The sequence below is a fragment of the Micromys minutus genome (genome assembly GCF_963924665.1).
Source record: "Micromys minutus genome assembly, chromosome: 5".
NCBI classification, from domain to species: Eukaryota; Metazoa; Chordata; class Mammalia; order Rodentia; family Muridae; genus Micromys; species Micromys minutus.
In genome coordinates, this window is record NC_137974.1 from 79,202,737 (window position 1) to 79,221,080 (window position 18,344).

Sequence of the window (18,344 nt, forward strand, 5' to 3'; positions counted from 1 at the left end):
CACTTAGTCTCCCCAGTTATGAACTTGTTGCCTTAGTAGGAAGCTTGTTGGCTGCACGTGTGTGGGCTGCATCTCGGTTCTGCTCTGTTCCTGTGTGGTTTTATGTGGGTACCATACTGTTTTGATCACTCTAACTTTAGGGTATGTTCTGAAGTCACATGTTGAATGCTTTCGCTTGGTTCTTTTCATTAAAGATCAAGAATGCTTTGTGCACTTTGGTCATTTGTGGTTGCCTATGAGTCTCAGAGTAGTTTTGCAGTGTCTTTGAGGATTGTCATTGGTACTTTGGGGACCTAGCTTCTTTCCCATGAGCTATTCTTGATTCATTGCAAAAGGAGAGTTAAAGTTCTCAGCTACAGTACAAGTGATTAAAGAGAGGCAAAGACTGCAAATGGGATGTTACTGGGAAGTTACTGGGTTGTTTTGAGGATGTTATTAGGGTGTTACTAGGGTGTTACTAGGATGTTACTAGGATGTTATGAGGATGTTACTAGGATTTTATGAGGATGTTACTAGGATGTTATGAGGATGTTACTAGGATGTTACAAGGATGTTACAAGGATGTTACTAGGATGTTACAAGGATGTTATGAGGATGTTACTAGGATGTTATGAGGATGTTACTAGGATGTTACAAGGATGTTACTAGGATGTTATGAGGATGTTACTAGGATGTTACTAGGATGTTACTAGGATGTTACAAGGATGTTACTAGGATGTTACAAGGATGTTACTAGGATGTTATTAGGACATTTTGAGGATATTTTGTGGATGTTACTGGGTGGGTGCTGTTCCTTCTAGGAAAAGAGTTCGTAAGGAGCTCGGGACACACTCAGAGGTAAAAACATTAGTCATGGATCTCTCTCCTGAATGCTGTGGGGTGCAAAGGTCTAGGGGATTTTACTTGAAGAGCTAATAGTCTAGTTAGTGGCCACCTAGCCATCACCTGACATGTGTTTTGAGATCATTGTTACAGGGGCCTTGGAAGTTTGATGCTTTATATAACTTCTCTGGGGGGTGGAAGATTTTTGTTTTGAACCAAATTAATGATTTAATTGTTTTTTAAATTAGCCAAATACTAAGCAAGGTGTTAACTTCTTGGTCAAAGAGAGGAGTCAGAGGATGCTCTGGCTTCAAGAGAAAGAAGCCGTCAGAACCAGCAGTGCTTGCACATGGCTCTGGTACTGACTTGACAGGTGAATGCATCCAGGGTGTCAAGTTAACCTTAGTTTCTCAGAGACCTGAGTAATACTGGCCTTTTGTATTGGGGGTTTGCATTGGGATATTTTGATTCTGTCAGGCTCCTAGGCCACACCGTGTGCTGCACAAGTCTGGTCTTAAAACATCCAGCATAGACTCAGCCCTTTGATAACAAAGATCTCTAATCCATAAAACTCATTTCAAACAGGATTTACTATGATGATCCAGGCATAGGGCATCTTTCATTCATATTGGGCATTGTGGGATTTGACTTGTGTTATATACTCAAGGGTGGGCTGACTAAGAAACTGTTAGGAATCATACTAGTGTTTCTCAGGGTGACTAGCAGCCATGGCTTAGACTGTGGACCTAAGGTAGTGGGCTAAGAAGTATAATGACTAAAAGCAGGGCCTGTTTGTACCCTGAACCTTGATTTGTTTGCACTAAATATGCAAACCAAGCTGTGTTTGGGGCAGCAAACACAGTATATGAAGCTTTTTGTTCTTGCTAGTTAAGCAGATCAGAAATGGGGTTGGTGGCTTTTTAAAGGCTTGCAAACTGTGGGTTATATTACAGAGAAACTGTTTTGTAAAGTAACTGCAACAGAGTGAAGCTTGTGCTTAAAGGTCTTAGGGACATATTCCTGCCCTAGCCTGCAGCCCGGGGTAGATTTGAAGATGCTTTATTGAAAGACTTCTCTGTGGAGGTATGGAACAGTCAGCAAGCTTAAGCCTGAAGCAGGACTGTTCTCACCCTAGTCCTCAGCAGTCAGGGTGCTGGCATTCTGCATTGGATGCACAGGAATGGGGAGGGCTGGGACTTGGCATGGCTGTCTCTAACAGAAAGACTCAGAAGAGAGGCTTGGTGAGAGTACCGTGTGTTTCCTGCACTGAGTGTCAGAGTAGGCAGTCAGAGCTTTTGCCCTGCTGTCCTCAGGAGGAGGCTGAGGGCTTTATGTAGGATGTGGTTTAGGTGAGGTCAGTGTGCAGGCACTCCAAACACCAGGCTAGGGATGGCGGTGCAGTTCAGTGGTAGACATGTGCCATGCCTGTCTAGCATGCCTAGAGCCATGGGTTTATGCACAGCACAGCACTGCAGCAAGAGATTACATACTAGGCTAGGGAGAGGCTTTATTAGCACACCTCTATATCTCTTAACAGGAATGGAAGCTCTGCCCATTCCTAGCTGCAGGGAGACAGGCTGCTCTGTTTCTGGGTTGCTATAAGTTCCAGACTTGTTCCTAAGGAAGACAGGAAAGGGAAGACACTGTCCACTGAGCTCTAAAGTTAACGAGCTTTCTGAGTGATTCTAGAGCTAATAGTGAAAATTGGCGAATCTGTAGTAACTGTTTTCCTTACCTTTTAGGGTCTCCTTTTAACTTTACTTTTACATTAGGCCAGAATGGTCAAATAGCTCTTTAGCCTTTTCTGCCCTGGGGGTGAGGGAGGGGTGCTGCTGACCCAGAGTGAATGGATAGATACAGCTTCTCCAGCCTCCCAGGTCTTTGGTGCTTGTGATGCCCAAGCTAATCATCTGAATTGTTTTTAGACCGTTCTTTCCCTGGAGAAACATCACCCCCCTTAAAGAACAAAGCACTTTGTGTGAAGGCTCTTCCTGTCCAACTTGATGGGGATCCCTCCTTCACTCTGTAGGTACGCTGCTCTCTGTCTCTCAGAGCTCACTTCTGTGTTTGCCCGGTGTCCCAGTGGGCATTGGGCTTCCATGCCTGGGATGCTCTGCTTTTGTTTAGAGGAAACACAGGCTGTTGGGACAGCTAAGCATGCATCCTGTATGCAGAAAGTGAGGCCAGAGGGAGGTGGATCTGATGCCCATGTTTCCTCTGGTGCTCGTGAGAAAACTGCTGGGGTGCAGAGAGGGAAGTGCAGAGACGGAGGTCCTTGAAAGTTCTTGGAGTGGTCATTGATCGTCAAAGACATACTCGGTGCTCGTCAGAGACATACTCAGTGTTCATCAGAGACATACTCAGTGCTAATCAGAGACATACTCAGTGCAAATCAGAGACATACTCAGCAGGTCCTTGCGAAGCATCTCAGTTTAAGATGGCAGCCAGCTCAGGCCTTGATAGCTAAGCTCTTGATTTGCAGTAACCTCTGCTGTGCGTGCCACAGGTATGATTTGATCATCCATGGGGTCCTAGGTCAAAACCATAGCGTGCCTAGGCAGAGCATTGTCCTTTGGGAGCCATGCTTCCTTGGGGACTGACTGAACGTTACAGATCTAGATTATCCCAGCCAAGGAGTCCAACTGACAGGGCTGACACAGTCAGGCACTTGCTCTGAGGCCAGAAGTCCTAGCCACTGGCAACGTCAGCACTCTGGATGTCTGGCCCAGCCTTCTGCCTACCCTTTCTCACACCGGTAGGGCGGAGAGGGTGTGTGGTAAGTTCCTCCTAGTGGGGTTTAGTGACCTACTATTTGGCAGAGGGAGGAGAGAAGCTGGGGGATGTGGTGGCAATATGAGAAGCAGCCTAAAGGTGAAGTACCCTTGCCTGAGCAGTCAGCAGGTAATGTGGTTACTGACTGACTCAGGCGCACCCACTTGGGAACCCTCTGACCTGCTCCTTCTACTGTGTGACTCTTGCACAGTAACCCCTTCAGGGCTGGCAAGACCACCGAGGATAGGTGTCCCACAGTGGTACTCACAGGCATGAAGATACACACACCCAGAGTTGTCTGGAGATGCACTTCCTGGACATTGTGGGTCTAGGATAGAAAAAGGCTTCAGTGACTTCAGGACAAAGACAATAGCTCAGTTTTCTTGTGCCGTTGGAGTGTCTTGCAGTGCCTGTCATAAGTGTATAGTCAGTGTTTGTTGAGTATTGAATGGACAAAGCCACTGTCACTGAATTAAGCAGCAAGAAAAGCCTTGCCCTCCTCGAAGACAGCCTTCTCTCAGAGGTTTATCTGGAGGTCTTCCTCTCCCCAAGGAGAGGAAGTTGGGACCAAACCCTGTGGCCCAGCTCTTAGTGAGTTCTCAGACTAAAACCAAACTGTCAGCTTGCCCTACTGTGAGGGTCTCAGAAGCCTGTTCTCAGCAGTGGCCTTTTATGTCCTTGTCACATGAGCCCTTTCATTCAGGTGTCTAAGGCCTGAGGGTCTTCTTGAACCTTTGGGTCAGAAGGTGCCTGCTTTAGGGTCTGGCCATCTTACTTTTTGACTTTAGTCATGTTAGGCCACTCTCCCCAACACAGGTATCCAAGGGAGGGGAAGACTGGGAGGGTAAGGGACCAGGAGCAGCAGCTGCCTCCCTTAGAGATAACCATACTTGGAATTTTGAATGAGTTTATTAAGTTTTTATCAGGCCTGTGCGTGTATGTCTGTGTGCATGCACATACGTACACTCATTCGTGAGCCCATGTGCGTGGATGCATGTATGTGCAGTGGATAGATAATAGCAAAACATTATCTGACTAAGAGCTCCAGATCCTAGCAGAGACTGGCTGGGGAAGCCCACTTGAGCAGTCAGCTAGAGAGTACTGGATAGTGCCAAGTGTCTCTTCTGGTAAGATTTCAAGTCAAAGAACAAACAGCAACAATATCACGTCAGGGCTGTTCACAAGGGCTGTGGAGAAGTGGGGGGACTCTGTCCCACAGGGTTTAAGGCTTACTAACTGGTGTGCAAAGTTTGAGGCTTTTTAAATCACACATTGGCTGGGTGTGGGTGGTTTGTACCTTTAACCCCAGTACTCTGGGGGCCGAGGCAGGCAGATCTCTGTAAGTTTGTGTACATATCCTGCTCTACACAGCGAATTCTGGGCCAGGGTCTTAGTGACTCTCTGTCAAAAGCAAGCAAGCTGTTTCATATTCATTCTCATGGTTTGAGGAGACCCTTGTTCAAATTGTATCTGTGTTCCCAAGACTGGGTTTGTTGTCCCTTTCAGGGTTGCCTCTGAAACTGAAGCCACACTGGTCCTGAATGCTGCGTCTCGTGATGCAGTGTGGTAGCTGAACCACACAAGGTATCCGGGACTGTACAGAGTCAGAGGTGAATGTGTGTCTGTGAAGTGATAGGAGACCTGCTCTGAGCAAGAATAGTCTCTTCTTGTGACATGGGAAACACTGCTGCCTGTGAGGAAGAGATCCCCAGGAATGTGGGTTCTAGGGTAGTGGTGACACCCAGGGCTCACTCTGCAGAGGGATGGGCAGGTTGGGCTGCTTCAATAGCTCCGATGTTCCAGTAGCCACACCATCTCTTACGGAGGCAGAGAACACAGTGATATGCATGAGCTGTGGTTATGAAGGTGGCTTCGGAATAAGAGACTGTGGGGACAGTGGTGTCCTTGTGTTCTGCTAAGCCACGCTCCAACCTAAGATCCCAGGACCTCGTGACTTGGAGCATGGACTTCACTGTGCTATCTGTGGTGTGACAGCAACGAAGTACACTGGGAGCAGGGAGGACAGTGCAGCTGATGCTGTCAGCCATGGTCCTTCAAACCTCTCACTGTGCAGGTGCTATGGCTCCAGAGATGGGCCCTTGACAGCCACTTTGCTCTTATTTAGTGGCTTTGCACTAACGTCACATTTTGGGAGTTCCTAAAACCTCCCCAAACTTATCCTGACTCGACAAATATGAAAACATCGTGTTTTATATTTTTCAGTAGGAAAGCATTTTCAAGGCTTATCCATTGTAATGCAGGGCTGTGGAGACAGTTCAGTCAATAGAGTGCTACCATGCAAGCACAGGACTGAAGTCCCCAGAACCCCTGTGAAAGTGCAGGGCCTGGTAGTGTGCACTCGTGATCTCCAAGCTGGGGAGGGAGACAGGCGTGTTGCTGGGCCAGCCTGACCAGCCTTTATTACATTCCTGATTCAAACACAAGGCACATGATCTCTGAGGACTGATAACCAAGATTGACATGTGGCATCTGTACTGCATGCAGGTGCATCTTCATGCATGTGTGCACCTGTATATACATCCCTTCCATTTATTTGTGTGCATGCATACACACACACACACACACACACACACACACACACACACATGCACATAGGCACGTTATAATATACAGCACTGCATATGGCAAAGTCTGTCTCTCACCTTATCCCTCAGCCACAAGATCCCTTCCCTGCAAGCACAAGTGCCATGTGGTTTGTGAAACTCTGTATAAGACATGCATATGTATACATTGGCCACTTTTTCACACCCGTAGTGTCATACTACATACTTGAGTGCACTCCATTTTTGTTACTGTATATCAGTGAAGCACACAGAGGTTTGCAGTCTTCTCTTTGGGTGTTGCTAGGCTCTTTCCAGCCTGTGCTTGCTTGCCACCAGTATGTTAGTTAGAGACTGGCCTGTCCCATCTCCCCCTCCTCTGGGCAGAGCTCTATAGGATTGAGTATCACTCTGACTGTGTGGAGAGTGTAGGCTTGGACTAACACGTCTACATTTATTTCAGTTGTGAAATGGCCTATGACTTTTTGTATATTATAGAGGGCAGCTAATGGTTAGTTGTTTATTGATACTAGTTACACATTTTTAAAACAGTGCCTTTTAGTTGCTGCATAGACCTTTAGAATAGCTCCTGATGTCCTGAATGAACTTTGCCAGTGATGTCTTTGGCCCCAGCTTTAAGAAAAGTGGCTCTGAGGGGCTTTGTTCTGCCTGTCTCCAGTGGAACAATGCCAAGTGTGTAAGGAAGGACCTCTTTGACAGCCAGGAGCAGAATGGCTAGGCTTCCTGCAGCAGTGTTGTCTGGCTAAGGCTGGTATTGACTGGCGCTCCTGGTGGATCTATGGCTTCAGCCAGTGTAAACTGTATCTGAGGGCAGCGTAAACTGTATCACAGCAGAGCAATGTGAGGCTGCCACCTTTAGTCTCTGCCCTGAGAGCACAGCAGTTCATGACAGGTGGGTGTGGGAAGTTGTCACAGCAGTGTCATGGGAACAGAAGGGTTCTGTGAAGACTTTCGGGATTGAGGTGGAGGCACTCTTGGACACACACCTGCCCATTACTCATTTGCTTGGCAGGTAGTTCTGGGGGCACAATCCTAGAGCTATGGCAGAGAGCTTACAGTGTACACTTATGAGAGTGCTTCTGAGCCCCCTGTGTGGGACTTAGGGAAGATTGGAGCCATGCATGCCTGTGGACAAGTAGAAGCTTGACACACTTTAGAAATTAGCCTTTGTGGTCTGCTCTGTATAGTGCTGGTGATTGTTCCTGGCCATGCTGTACTCTGTGTGCCCACTGTCAGCTTCCTGCCTTGGGAGTATCAGCTAGCTTTGAGCACAAGGTCTGCACTGAGGGAACCCAGCCCTGACCGGCCAGAGAAAGGGTGCAGAGATGCCAGGTCAGATGGTGGCTTTCAAGAAGGGAACAACTTTTTCTCTTGAGGTCTGAGGCTCCACCCTGGGGTTGATATGGTAGGGCTTTTGTGGCTCAGTGAGAGGCATGGCCATTAACCATCAGTCACTTTGCAGGCTAGGGAAGAGGGTTAGAGCCGGGTGGCACGGTTCCTGGGGCAGCACGGCCATGATGCCAGGATGAGAGCCGTCAACAGAAAGGCCGTCAGGATCACAAGACCGCATCCTTGAAAACCCAGGGGAAAAGAGGCTGCACTCCGCAGGGTGGGGCGACTTGAGAGCAGTGTAGGAAGTGGGATTCTTGCACACAGTGGGTTTCAACATGCGGACTCACTCCTCAAGAAGGAAAAGGAGAGTTGGTGCCTAGAGCAAAGTCTGAAGAAATCAGCAGAGGGCTGTGGGGGAGAAGGAAACTGTTCACCTAAAAAGATGCTGCGGAGCAGTCGGAGGGTCGGATGCTAGTCAGTGCTGTCTTCTGCTTCTCGGCCTGCCACTCCCAGGAGTGCCCTTACCAGGAGGTGCTGCTCCCCTACTCGTAGCTGAAGGACCCAAGAGGAGGAGGCTCTGTCCACAAGATCATAGCACTGTTCATCTAGGAACTGTTTGAATCAATCGTAGCAGGCACGCAGACAAATGACTGGTAAAATTATGTCCTATGGAATGAGCTGAGTCCTTAGGCAGCCTTGGGACACTCCTTTTAAAGACAGACAAGCTAGACAAGCCACATGAAGGGGCCATGTTTGCAGAGCACAGAGCTTGCTACACAACACAAGCCTTCTTTGGAGAGAGGCTTGGTTCAGGAAGTGTGGCAGGGCTCTTTACTAGGTGGGATTTCTCAAGTTTCTACTATATGCCAAGGAGTATTTGGGTTGCTTCATAGCCACTTCCTATCTGGTTCCCTGTATTCATTTCCTGGGGTGGCTTTCACAGCAAACGTGACTTAAAACTATCCTAAGTGGAGGCCAGGATTTCAGAGTCCACATCAGTAGGCAGCTAATTGTCAGCATAGCTGTGTTCCTTTTTAAGTTCTAGGGTATGGTGTCTGAATTCACATATGCGTGCGTGTGTGTGCACGTGCGCACACACACACACACACACACACACAGAGCTAGAGGGTCTGTAAATTAACAGTGGGGTAGTTCATTTTTTCTGTAAAGGGCCAGATAATTTTCCAGGCTTTGTGGACCACTTAGGTTGTCATGGTTCTTCCACTGTGGCACATAAGCACCCCGAGAAAGTGTGTGAACACATAAGTACCCTCGAAGGTGTATGAACACATAAGCACCTTAGAAGGTGTGTGAACAGCTAGGTGTGGTTCTGTGTGCACTAAAACTTTATTTTACAACCAGTTGCTGGGATTTGACCCTGAACCTGTACTTTGTCTGATTCTTTTGCCGAATTATTACTTGCTTGTTTGAACATTTGTGCATGAGTGGGAATGTTCTTGCTGTGTACACGTGTCTGTGTACATCTTTCATAGCATACAAGTAGAGGTCAGATGAAGACTTGTGGGAATCAGCTCTCTCCTTCCAGCATATGGGGTCCAGGCTTGGTGACAAGCACCTTTACCCACTGAATCATTTTGATGGTCCTAAACTATGATTTCCTTCTTTCTCCTCAACCCCCTGACATTTCTGACCTGTCCTCTAATCCCACAGAACATTCCCCATTCCACTTCCAACCTGACGATCCTCCTCTAGCCTCAGGCGGTTTGCCCTGGCTGGTTCCCAGTCTCCTTTCTTTCCTTTCCCCTCAGAGGCCTGCAGGGCTTGCTCCCAACTTCTTTAGGTCTTTGCTGAGATATCACCTTCTTGGTGTAACCTATCCTAAAAACTAGTGGAAATGGTTTAAAAACCACCAACTGTGCTTTACTCCTAGCACTTGGAAGGCAGAGGCAGGTTAGTCTATAGAGTTAGTTCTAGGCCAGGCACTGCATGGTGAGACCTTTTTTCAAAACCAGCAGGAGCTGGAGAAATGGCTCAGCAGTTACGAACATTTGTTTCTCTTGCAGAGAGAGACCTGGGTTCGGTTCCCAGTGCCCACAGTGTGGCTCACAATCACCTCAATTCCAAATGATGTCCCCTTTTCTGGTCTCTGTGGGTACCATGTATGTAAATTCACTTTTATACCTGTAGTGTGCTTACATACACTCATATACCTAAAGTAAAACGAAAAGTTTCTAATAGCAAACAAGTTTTTAAAATGTCGGTGGTGGCGCATGCCTTTAACCCCAAGTACTCAGGAGGCAGAGCGAGGTGGAGTGCTGAGTTCAAGGCCAGCCTGGTCTACAGAGTGAGTTCCAGGATAGCCAGGGCTGTACAGAGAAATCCTGTTTCAAAAAAAAAAAAAAAAAAAAAAAAAAAAAAAAAAAAAACAACAAACGCTTTTTTTAAAAAAAGGTTCCCTACCCACCCTACTGCCCAGCAGTCTTGGCTGAGGTAGCTCAGCTGCCGTGGCACCGATGTGGGGCGGGAGTCACACAAGGCCTGGTGTCCACACATCTGTTTGCAGGCCAGTGACCATGTCTGCCACCAACTGCCTGTGAGTGGAAGCAGGATCTGGTGCAGCTGCTCTGAGGGAAAGGCGCAGCCTACCCTGGCACTGAAGTGGGGCAGGTGAAGGGACCCTGCAGAGCCTGCTTTTTGGTGACAAAGGTGATTTTGTTTTTCATTAGTAGCTTCAAGGCTGTCTTTTAAATTAATTAATTAATTAGTTTTTTCGACAGGGTCTCTACATAGCTGCAGTTGTCCTGAAGTGTCTCTAGACCAGGCTGACCTCGGTTCATGTCTGTCTTAGACGTATAAAGGAGACAAGCTGTATATACTGTGTCCAGCTGGTCTGTATCAGACTGACTGCAGCATATAGGATTGGGATAGGCTGGGGAGTCCCCTTTCCCTGGCATCTGGCCAGTTCTTATTCAGCCTGGGGACAGGCTGTGTGAACCATTTAAGTTCCAGCTTACTTCCAGGATGGAATTTTTCAGTTGCAAATAAACTGACTAGAGGAGAGTGTAAGGAGGGTGTGGTGGACAGTGGGACACTCCCTTGGTGCTTCCTCTGGCCAGTGTGGTTCAGGGCCGTGCTCTGAGAGTTGTGTCTTCACTGCTGTACTTCTGTTTGCTGTAATCTTACTGACCTGTGGTGTCTTTAATAAGAATGGTTTGGGCCCAGTTTTCCATTCAAAGTTACACTAAAATAAACATTTTCTACAGATGTTAGAGGCACCTTGTGTGTGTGTGTGTGTGTGTGTGTGTACATGTGTGCATGCACATATGTGTCTGTGGTTCCACTATGAATGACATCTTTACCCAAATTCTTTGAGAAATATTGCTTAATCATTTCCCTTCCTCCGATGCCAAGAAAGAGAAGGGTTGAAAAACTTTTATTTAAATTTGGCAATCTCAATTATATAAAAATACAAAATTAAATATGTAACAGGTGGAAGTGTTTTTTTTTTTTTTTTAAGTTAACCTATGGTTTTAATGGTACCTCCTCATGTGGGGCATTTCCGAGACATGAGGAAATGTAAAACCCTTGTGGATGGATGCAAGTTGCTATTTAACAGAGGTTCTGGCCTCTCATTGGCTGCTGTTTCAGGCAAACTGGTCAGGAACTGGGCACAGAAACGTGATGTTTGTTTGCTAAGTGGTCTGGGTGATTTGAAATGCTGAATTTAGTGGTTGGTAAGCCTCAGCCCCTTTCTCCAATATCCCTTGAACATTGAGGACCTCCAGAATCTTGCTGACCTCGCAGGTGGATTTACCCTAACCCTCCTCAATTCCAATGCTGTCCAAGAAGCCCTGACAAGACTAATGTTACAAACAGTGCCATGAGGCTCAGGACTGTAGACCCGGGTTTCTGTTCCATGCCAGGGCTGCCAGGGCATCCTGGCCAGGGTGTGAGCTTACTTAAGAAGAAACGGGCATGGCTGCCCTTTAAAGGCTCCGGAGAGGCCCTGTAGCTGTGGCATTGCTGCTGGGTCTGTGTCAAAGGCCTGCCTGCCCTTGCCCCTTGTTTAGTGCCCTACACAGGGAGGTGAGAGACCAACAGGGTCCCTTTCCCATCTCTTGTGTTTCCATTTTTGTGGTCTCTCCTACAGTGAGGCTTCTTCCTCTAACTCCTGGAGACCATGGAAGTATGAGCATGAGCCCTTGCTGGCCTTCCTCCTAGCATGTCCCAGTACTCTTCATGAGGTCATGGGAGGGTCACATGTAGACCTGACCCTATGGGCAGGAATCTTTATTGTCCCTAGGCCTAGCCCTGGCCTAGCACCTTATGTACCCGCTAGGAGAAAGAGAGTAAAACTTCCTGTAGGTGTTGTATGGCCTGTGGCAAAACCAGCCCAGCACGGACATCCTCTTTTGTGTGTAGCTTTTCCTCTGGAAATGATGGTGGCTTCTTGAGGGAGATGCCAGACACCTCCTGCAGCCCCAGCTCGGCTTCACGGTGGTCTGCGGTAGGCCTTTGAATGGTGGGTGTTCAGAGCAGAGCATTTGCAGAAAGAGGGAAGTGCTGAGAAGCAGAGCTACTCCCATTTCAGAAGAGGGAACTGAGGCCTGGAAGGGTGAGGCCTTGCCCAAGTCTCCAGAGTTAGCCAGGGTCACAGCTGGTTCTTAGTTGCAGGGTTTCCTCTTGTTGAGGGTCTCCTATCTGTTATCACAACAGTGTGGAAACGTGTCAGAGTTGGGCACAGCTGCAGGTGCCTGCAGAGATGGCTCTGGAGTCTGCAGTATACTAGCAGCAGCTCTCGGCTCTCCAGGTGCTGAGGTCCACTGTCGGGCTGTTAACATTTCTTATATTTAACTAAACAAATTTATTTTAAAGCAGAATCCTCTATGTTGTCTCTAGTATGTCCTCTAGGTTGTTAGACTTGGAATCCTGGTGTCTGTTTTTTACTGTGTTATTTCACGGAAATGCCAAGAGACCTGCTTTGTACCAGGTTTGAAGTACTGTGGGTGAGTTGGGCTCCAGTTGGTACCATGTGACTCTAAACTCTAAGCACATCACCAGGCTGAGTGACAAGACCCAAACAGGCATTTCGATCCTGCTCTGGCCCATGGTGTACACGGGTGTTCTTGGAGCTACTGAGCCATTTCAGCCAGGCTGACATCACCCGGATGTCTTGAGGCCTAGCCTCTCTGTTGCCAATAGCACCAGTTAGGTGCAGAATTGGTTTTAGCCATTTATAGTTACAGCTCTTAAGAGACACTCTTGGTTATAGTTTACTTTCTGTTGCTGTGATAAACACAATTACCAAAGGCAACCTGGGTAGGAACAGTTTTATCTTAGAGGCCACAGCGTGTCTTCTGGAAAGCCATGGCAGGGGCTTGAGGAACACACTATAGAGGAACATGGCTTCTTGTTTGGATTACAGGTTCTTCTTCAGCTACCTCTCTGTAGGTCAAGATCAATTACCTAGACCTGGTGCCCACAGTAACCAGGCCCTCCTATATCAATTAACAACCAAAAAAAAAAAATGTCCCCCAGCACACCCACAGGCTAAATCTAATGGAGACATCTGTCTGATTGAAGTTTCCATTTCCCAGGTGCATCAAGTTGACAACAGATTAGCCATTCCACTATTTCATAGTAAAATGATTTAAAATGTTTAATGATGCTTGAGATTGAGTCAAGAGACTTGAACATATTAGGCATGTGCTCTACTATTTAATCTCCCCTCCTCCTGTTTTGACTCTTCATTATTAGTTTTTACAGATTTATGTATTTGGATGTTTTGCTGCATGCATGTCTGTATACCAAATGCATGCCTGGTGCCAGTGGAGGCCAGAAGAATGTGAGGATTTCTTGTAATTGGAGTTACTGATGGCTGAGGGCTGCTGTGTGGGTGCTGGGAGTCAAACCCCAGTTCCCTAGAAGAGCAGCTAGTGCTCTTAACCACTGGACCATCCCTTTAGCCCCTATTTTATGTTTTGAGATAGTGTCACTAAGTTGCCTAGGCTGGCCTTGAAGTTGCCTTTCTTTTGCTTTAGCCTTCTGAGTAGCTGAGATCATTTTAAAGGTAAGTTTCTTATGCACCAGTCTTTCCTGGGCACTGGTGATACAAAATGTAATATTTTTTAAAAGCTTGTCCAGGGTCCCTTTGTAGTTTAGGTTTGTGTTCAGTCCTGAGGGCCAGTGGTAACAATGTCACATTAGGAAGTGGAGGATTTACATAGGACATTAGAGGTCTGTCCTTATGGCTGAACAGAGTACAGTGTTGAAAAGAGCACAGGGCGTTTCTTTCTTCCTAGAGGGGAGGTGTTTTAATTGGCTGTGGAGCATGAGTCAGAATAGTCTTAAGAGCCAGCCAAGCATGCTGGCAGCAGTGGGTGGAGACAGCCTCTAACCAGAGGCTGGGGAGTGTGAGCCCCTTAGTCTTTTTGTTTTTTCTTATTGGATATTTTCTTTACTTACATCTCAAATGTATTCCTTTTCCTGGTTTCCTCTCTGGAATCCCCCTATCCTTTCTCCCCTCCCACTGCCTCTATGAGAGTGTTTCCCCACCCACCCACCCACTCCCTCCCATCTCCCCGCCCTGGCATTCCCCTACACTGGGCTATTGAGCCTTCACAAGGCCAAGGGCCTCTTCTTTCCTTGATGCTCAATAAGACCGTCCTCTGCTACACATGTGGCTGGAGCCATGGGTCTCTCCATGTGTACTCTTTGGTTGGTGATTTAGTCTCTGGGAGCTCTGGGGGGGTCGGGTTGGTTGATATTGCTGTTCTTCCTGTGGGGTTGCAAATCCCTTCAGCTCCTCAGTCCTTTTTCTAACTCTTCAATTGGCGATCCCATTCTCAGTCCAATGGTTGGTTGAGAGCATCTGACTGTATTTCTCAGGCTCTGACAGAGGCTCTCAGGAGACAACTACATCAGGCTCTTGTCAACATGTACTTCTTGGCATCCAAATATTGTCTGGGTTTGGTGACTGTTTATAGGATGGATTCCTGGGTGGGGCTATCACTGGATGACCTTTTCTTTAGTCTCTGCTCTACACTGTCTGTATTTTCTCCTGTGAATATTTTGTTCCCCCTTCTAAGAAGTATCCACACTTTGGTCTTGTAACTTCTTGAGTCTCATTGTGGTCTGTGGATTGTATCTTGGGTATTCCGAGCTTTTGGGCTAATATCCACTTATTAGTGAGTGCATATCATGTGTGTTCTTTTGTGATTGGGTTATCTCACTCAGGATGGTATTTTCTAGTTACATCCATTTGCCTAAGAATCTCATGAAGTCATTGTTTTTAATAGCCGAGTAGTACTCCATTGTGTAAATATACTGCATTTTCTGTATTCATTCCTCTGTTGAACGACATCTAGGTTCTTTCCAGCTTCTGGCTGTTATAAATAAGGCTGCTATGAAGAACATAGTGGAGCATCGTTTGGGTATATGCCCAGGAGTGGTATAGTTGGGCCCTCAGGTAGTACTATGTCCAATCTTCTGAGGAATTACCAGACTGATTTCCAGAGTGCTTGTACCAGCCTGCAATCCCACCAACAATGGAGGAGTGCTCATCTTTTCCCACATCCTCTCCAGCATCTGCTGTCACCTAAGTTTTTGATCTTAGCCATTTTGACTGGTGTGAGGTAGAATCTTATGGTTGTTTTGATTTGCATTTCCCTGATGACTAAGGATGTTGAACATTTTTTAAGTACTTCTCAGTCATTCCATTTTCTTCAGTTGAGAATTCTTTGTTTAGCTCTGTCCCCCATTTTTTAATAGGGTTATTTGATTCTCTTGAGTCTAACTTTTTGAGTTCTTTGTATATATTGAATATTAGCCCTCTATCAGATGTAGGATTGGTAAAGATCTTTTTCTAATCTGTTGGTTGCCATTTTGTCGTATTGACAATGTCCTTTGCCTTATAGAAGCTTTGCAATTTTATGAGATCACATTTATCAATTCTTGATCTTAGAGCATAAGCCATTGGTGTTCTGTTCAGGAAATTTTCCACTGTGCCTATGTGTTCAAGGCTCTTCCCTACTTTCTCTTCTATTAGTTTCAGTGTATCAGGTTTTGTGTGAAGGTCCTTGATCCACTTGGACTTGAGCTTTGTACAAGATGATCAGAATGGATCAATTTGCATTTTTCTACATGCTGACCTCCAGTTGGACCAGCAGCATTTTAGCTCCTTTGTCAAAGATCAAGTGACCATAGGTGTGTAGGTTCATTTCTGGGTCTTCAGTTCCATTCCATTGGTCTACCTGTCTGTCTCTGAACCAAAACCTTACAGTTTTATCATGATTGTTTTGTAGTACAGCTTGAGGTTGGGGATCATGATTCCCTGAGAAGTTCTTTTATTGTTGAAAGTAGTTTTTTGATATCCTGGGTTTTTTTTTTTTTTTGTTTTTTTTTTTTTTTTGTTTTTCCAAATGAATTTACAAATTGCTCTTTCCGACTCTATGAAGTATCGAGTTGAAATTTTGATGGGGATTGCATTGAATCTGTAGATTGCTTTTGGCAAGATGGCCGTTTTTATTATATTAATTCTGCCAATCCATGAACATGGAAGATCTTTCCATCTTCTGAGATCTTCCTCGATTTCTTTCTTCAGAGACTTGAAGTTCTTGTCATACAGATCTTTCATTTGCTTGGTTAGAGTCACACCAAGGTATTTTATGTTGTTTGTGACTATTGTGAAGGGTGTTCTTTCCCTAATTTCTTTCTTAGCCTGTTTATCCTTTGAGTAGAGGAAGGCTAATGATCTGTTTGAGTTAATTTTATATCCAGCCAATTTGCTGAAGTTGTTTATCATGTTTATGAGTTCTCTGGTAGAATATTTGGGGTCACTTAAGTATACTATCCTATCATCTGCAAATAGTGATATTTTGACTTCTTCTTTTCCAATTTGTATCCCTTTGACCTCTTTTTGTTGTCTAATTGCTCTGGCTAGGACCTCAAGTACCATATTGAATAGGTAGGGAGAGAGTGGCAGCCTTGTCTAGTCCCTGATTTTAGTGGGATTGCTTTAAGTTTCTCTCCATTTAGTTTGATGCTGGCTACCAGTTTGCTGTTTTTTGCTTCTGCTATGTTTAGGTATGAGCCATAAATTCCTAATCTTCCCAAGACTTTTAACATGAAGGGGTGTTGAATTTTGACAGATGCTTTCTCAGCATCTAATGAGATGGCCATGTGGTATTTTTCTTTGAGTTTGTTTATATAGTAGATTACATTGATATATTTCTATATATTGAGCCATCCTTGCATTTGTGAGATGAAACCTACTTGATTATGACGAATGATTGCTTTGAGGTGTTCTTGGATCCAGTTTGTGAGAATTTTATTATGTATTTTTGCATTGATGTTCATAAGGGAGATTGGTCTGGAGTTCTCTTTCTTTGTTGGGTCTTTGTTTGGTTTAGGTATAAGTGTAATTGTGGCTTCATAGAACGAATTTGGTAGTGTCTCTTCTGTTTCTATTTTTTTGGGCGAGTTTGAAGAGGATTGGTATTAGGTCTTCTTTGAAGGTCTGCACTAAATCTATCTAGTCCTGGGCTTTTTTTTTTGTTTTTGGTTAGGAGACTTTTAATGACTGCTTCTATTTCTTTAGGTGTTATGGGACTGTTAAGATGGTCATCTGATCCCAATTTAACTTTGGAACCTGGTATCTGTCTAGAAAATTGTCCATTTCCTCTAGATTTTCCCGTTTTTTTTTTTTTTTTTTTTTTTTTTTTTTTTTTTTTTGAGTATAGGCTTTTGTAGTAGGATCTGATGATTTTTTGAATTTCTTCATTTTCTGTTGTTATGTCTCCATTTTCATTTCTGATTTTGTTAATTTGGATACTGTCCCTGTGCCCTCTGGTTAGTATGACTAAGGGTTTATCTATCTTGTTTTTTGTTTTTTCCCCCCAAAGAACCAGCTCCTGGTTTTGTTGATTCTTTGTATAGTTCTTTTCGTTTCTTTTAAAAAAATTTTAAAAGATTTATTTATTTATTATATATAAGTACACTGTAGCTGTCTTCAGATACACCAGAAGAGGGCATTAGATCTCATTACAGATGGTTGTGAGCTACCATGTAGTTACTGGAAACTGAACTCAGGACCTCTGGAAGAACAGTCAGTGCTTTTAACCATTGAACCATCTCTCCAGCCTATTCTTTTGTTTTTACTTGGTTGATTTCAGCCCTGAGTTTGAGTACTTCTTGCCTTCTACTCCTCTTGGGTATATCTGCTTCTTTTTGTTCTAGAGCTTTCAGCTGTGCTGTCAAGCTGCTAGCGTATGCTCTCTCCAGTTTCTTTTTGGAGGTACTCAGAGCTATGAGTTTTCCTCATAGCACTGCTTTCATTGTGTCCCTTAAGTTTGGGTATGTTGTGCATTTATTTTCATTAAATTCTAGAAAGTATTTAATTTCTTTATTTCTTCCTTGACCAAGTTGTCATTGAGTAGAGCATTGTTCAGCTTCCATGTGTATGTTGACTTTCTGTTTCTTTGTTATTGAAGACCAGCCCTAGTCCATGGTGATCTAATAGAATGCATGGGATTATTTCAATCTTTTTATATCTGTTGAGGCCTGTTTTGTGACTGGTTATATGGTTAATTTTGGAGATGGTACCATGAGGTGCTGAGAAGAAGGTATAATCTTTTGTTTTAGGATGAAATATTCTATAGATATTTGTTAAATATAACTTCTGTTAGTTTCACTGTGTCCCTGTTTAGTTTCTGTTTCCATGATCTGTCCATTGATGAGAGTGGGGTGTTGAAGTGTCCTACTATTATTGTGTGTGGTATATGCTTTGAGTTTTAATAAAGTTTGTTTTATGAATGTGGATGCCCTTGCATTTTAGGGAGTGATCTATAGTGTGGTGCTGGAAGAGATGGACTACAA

General features: G+C 45.0%; 1 protein-coding gene across 7 annotated transcripts in view; it reads left to right on the forward strand.

The window, feature by feature from the left end:
- The window catches only part of INPP4A (inositol polyphosphate-4-phosphatase type I A), a 112,300-nt gene that overhangs the window by 10,654 nt on the left and 83,302 nt on the right, over positions 1–18,344 (forward strand). Inside the window, exon 1 of one of the 7 annotated variants that reach the window (XM_080917050.1) lies at positions 10,062–10,175. The exons of the other annotated variants lie outside the window; for them this stretch is intronic. The gene's annotated coding sequence lies outside the window, so the exon portion shown is untranslated. Of the gene's footprint in view, positions 1–10,061; positions 10,176–18,344 lie in introns of those variants that run through there. 7 annotated transcript variants of the gene reach the window in all.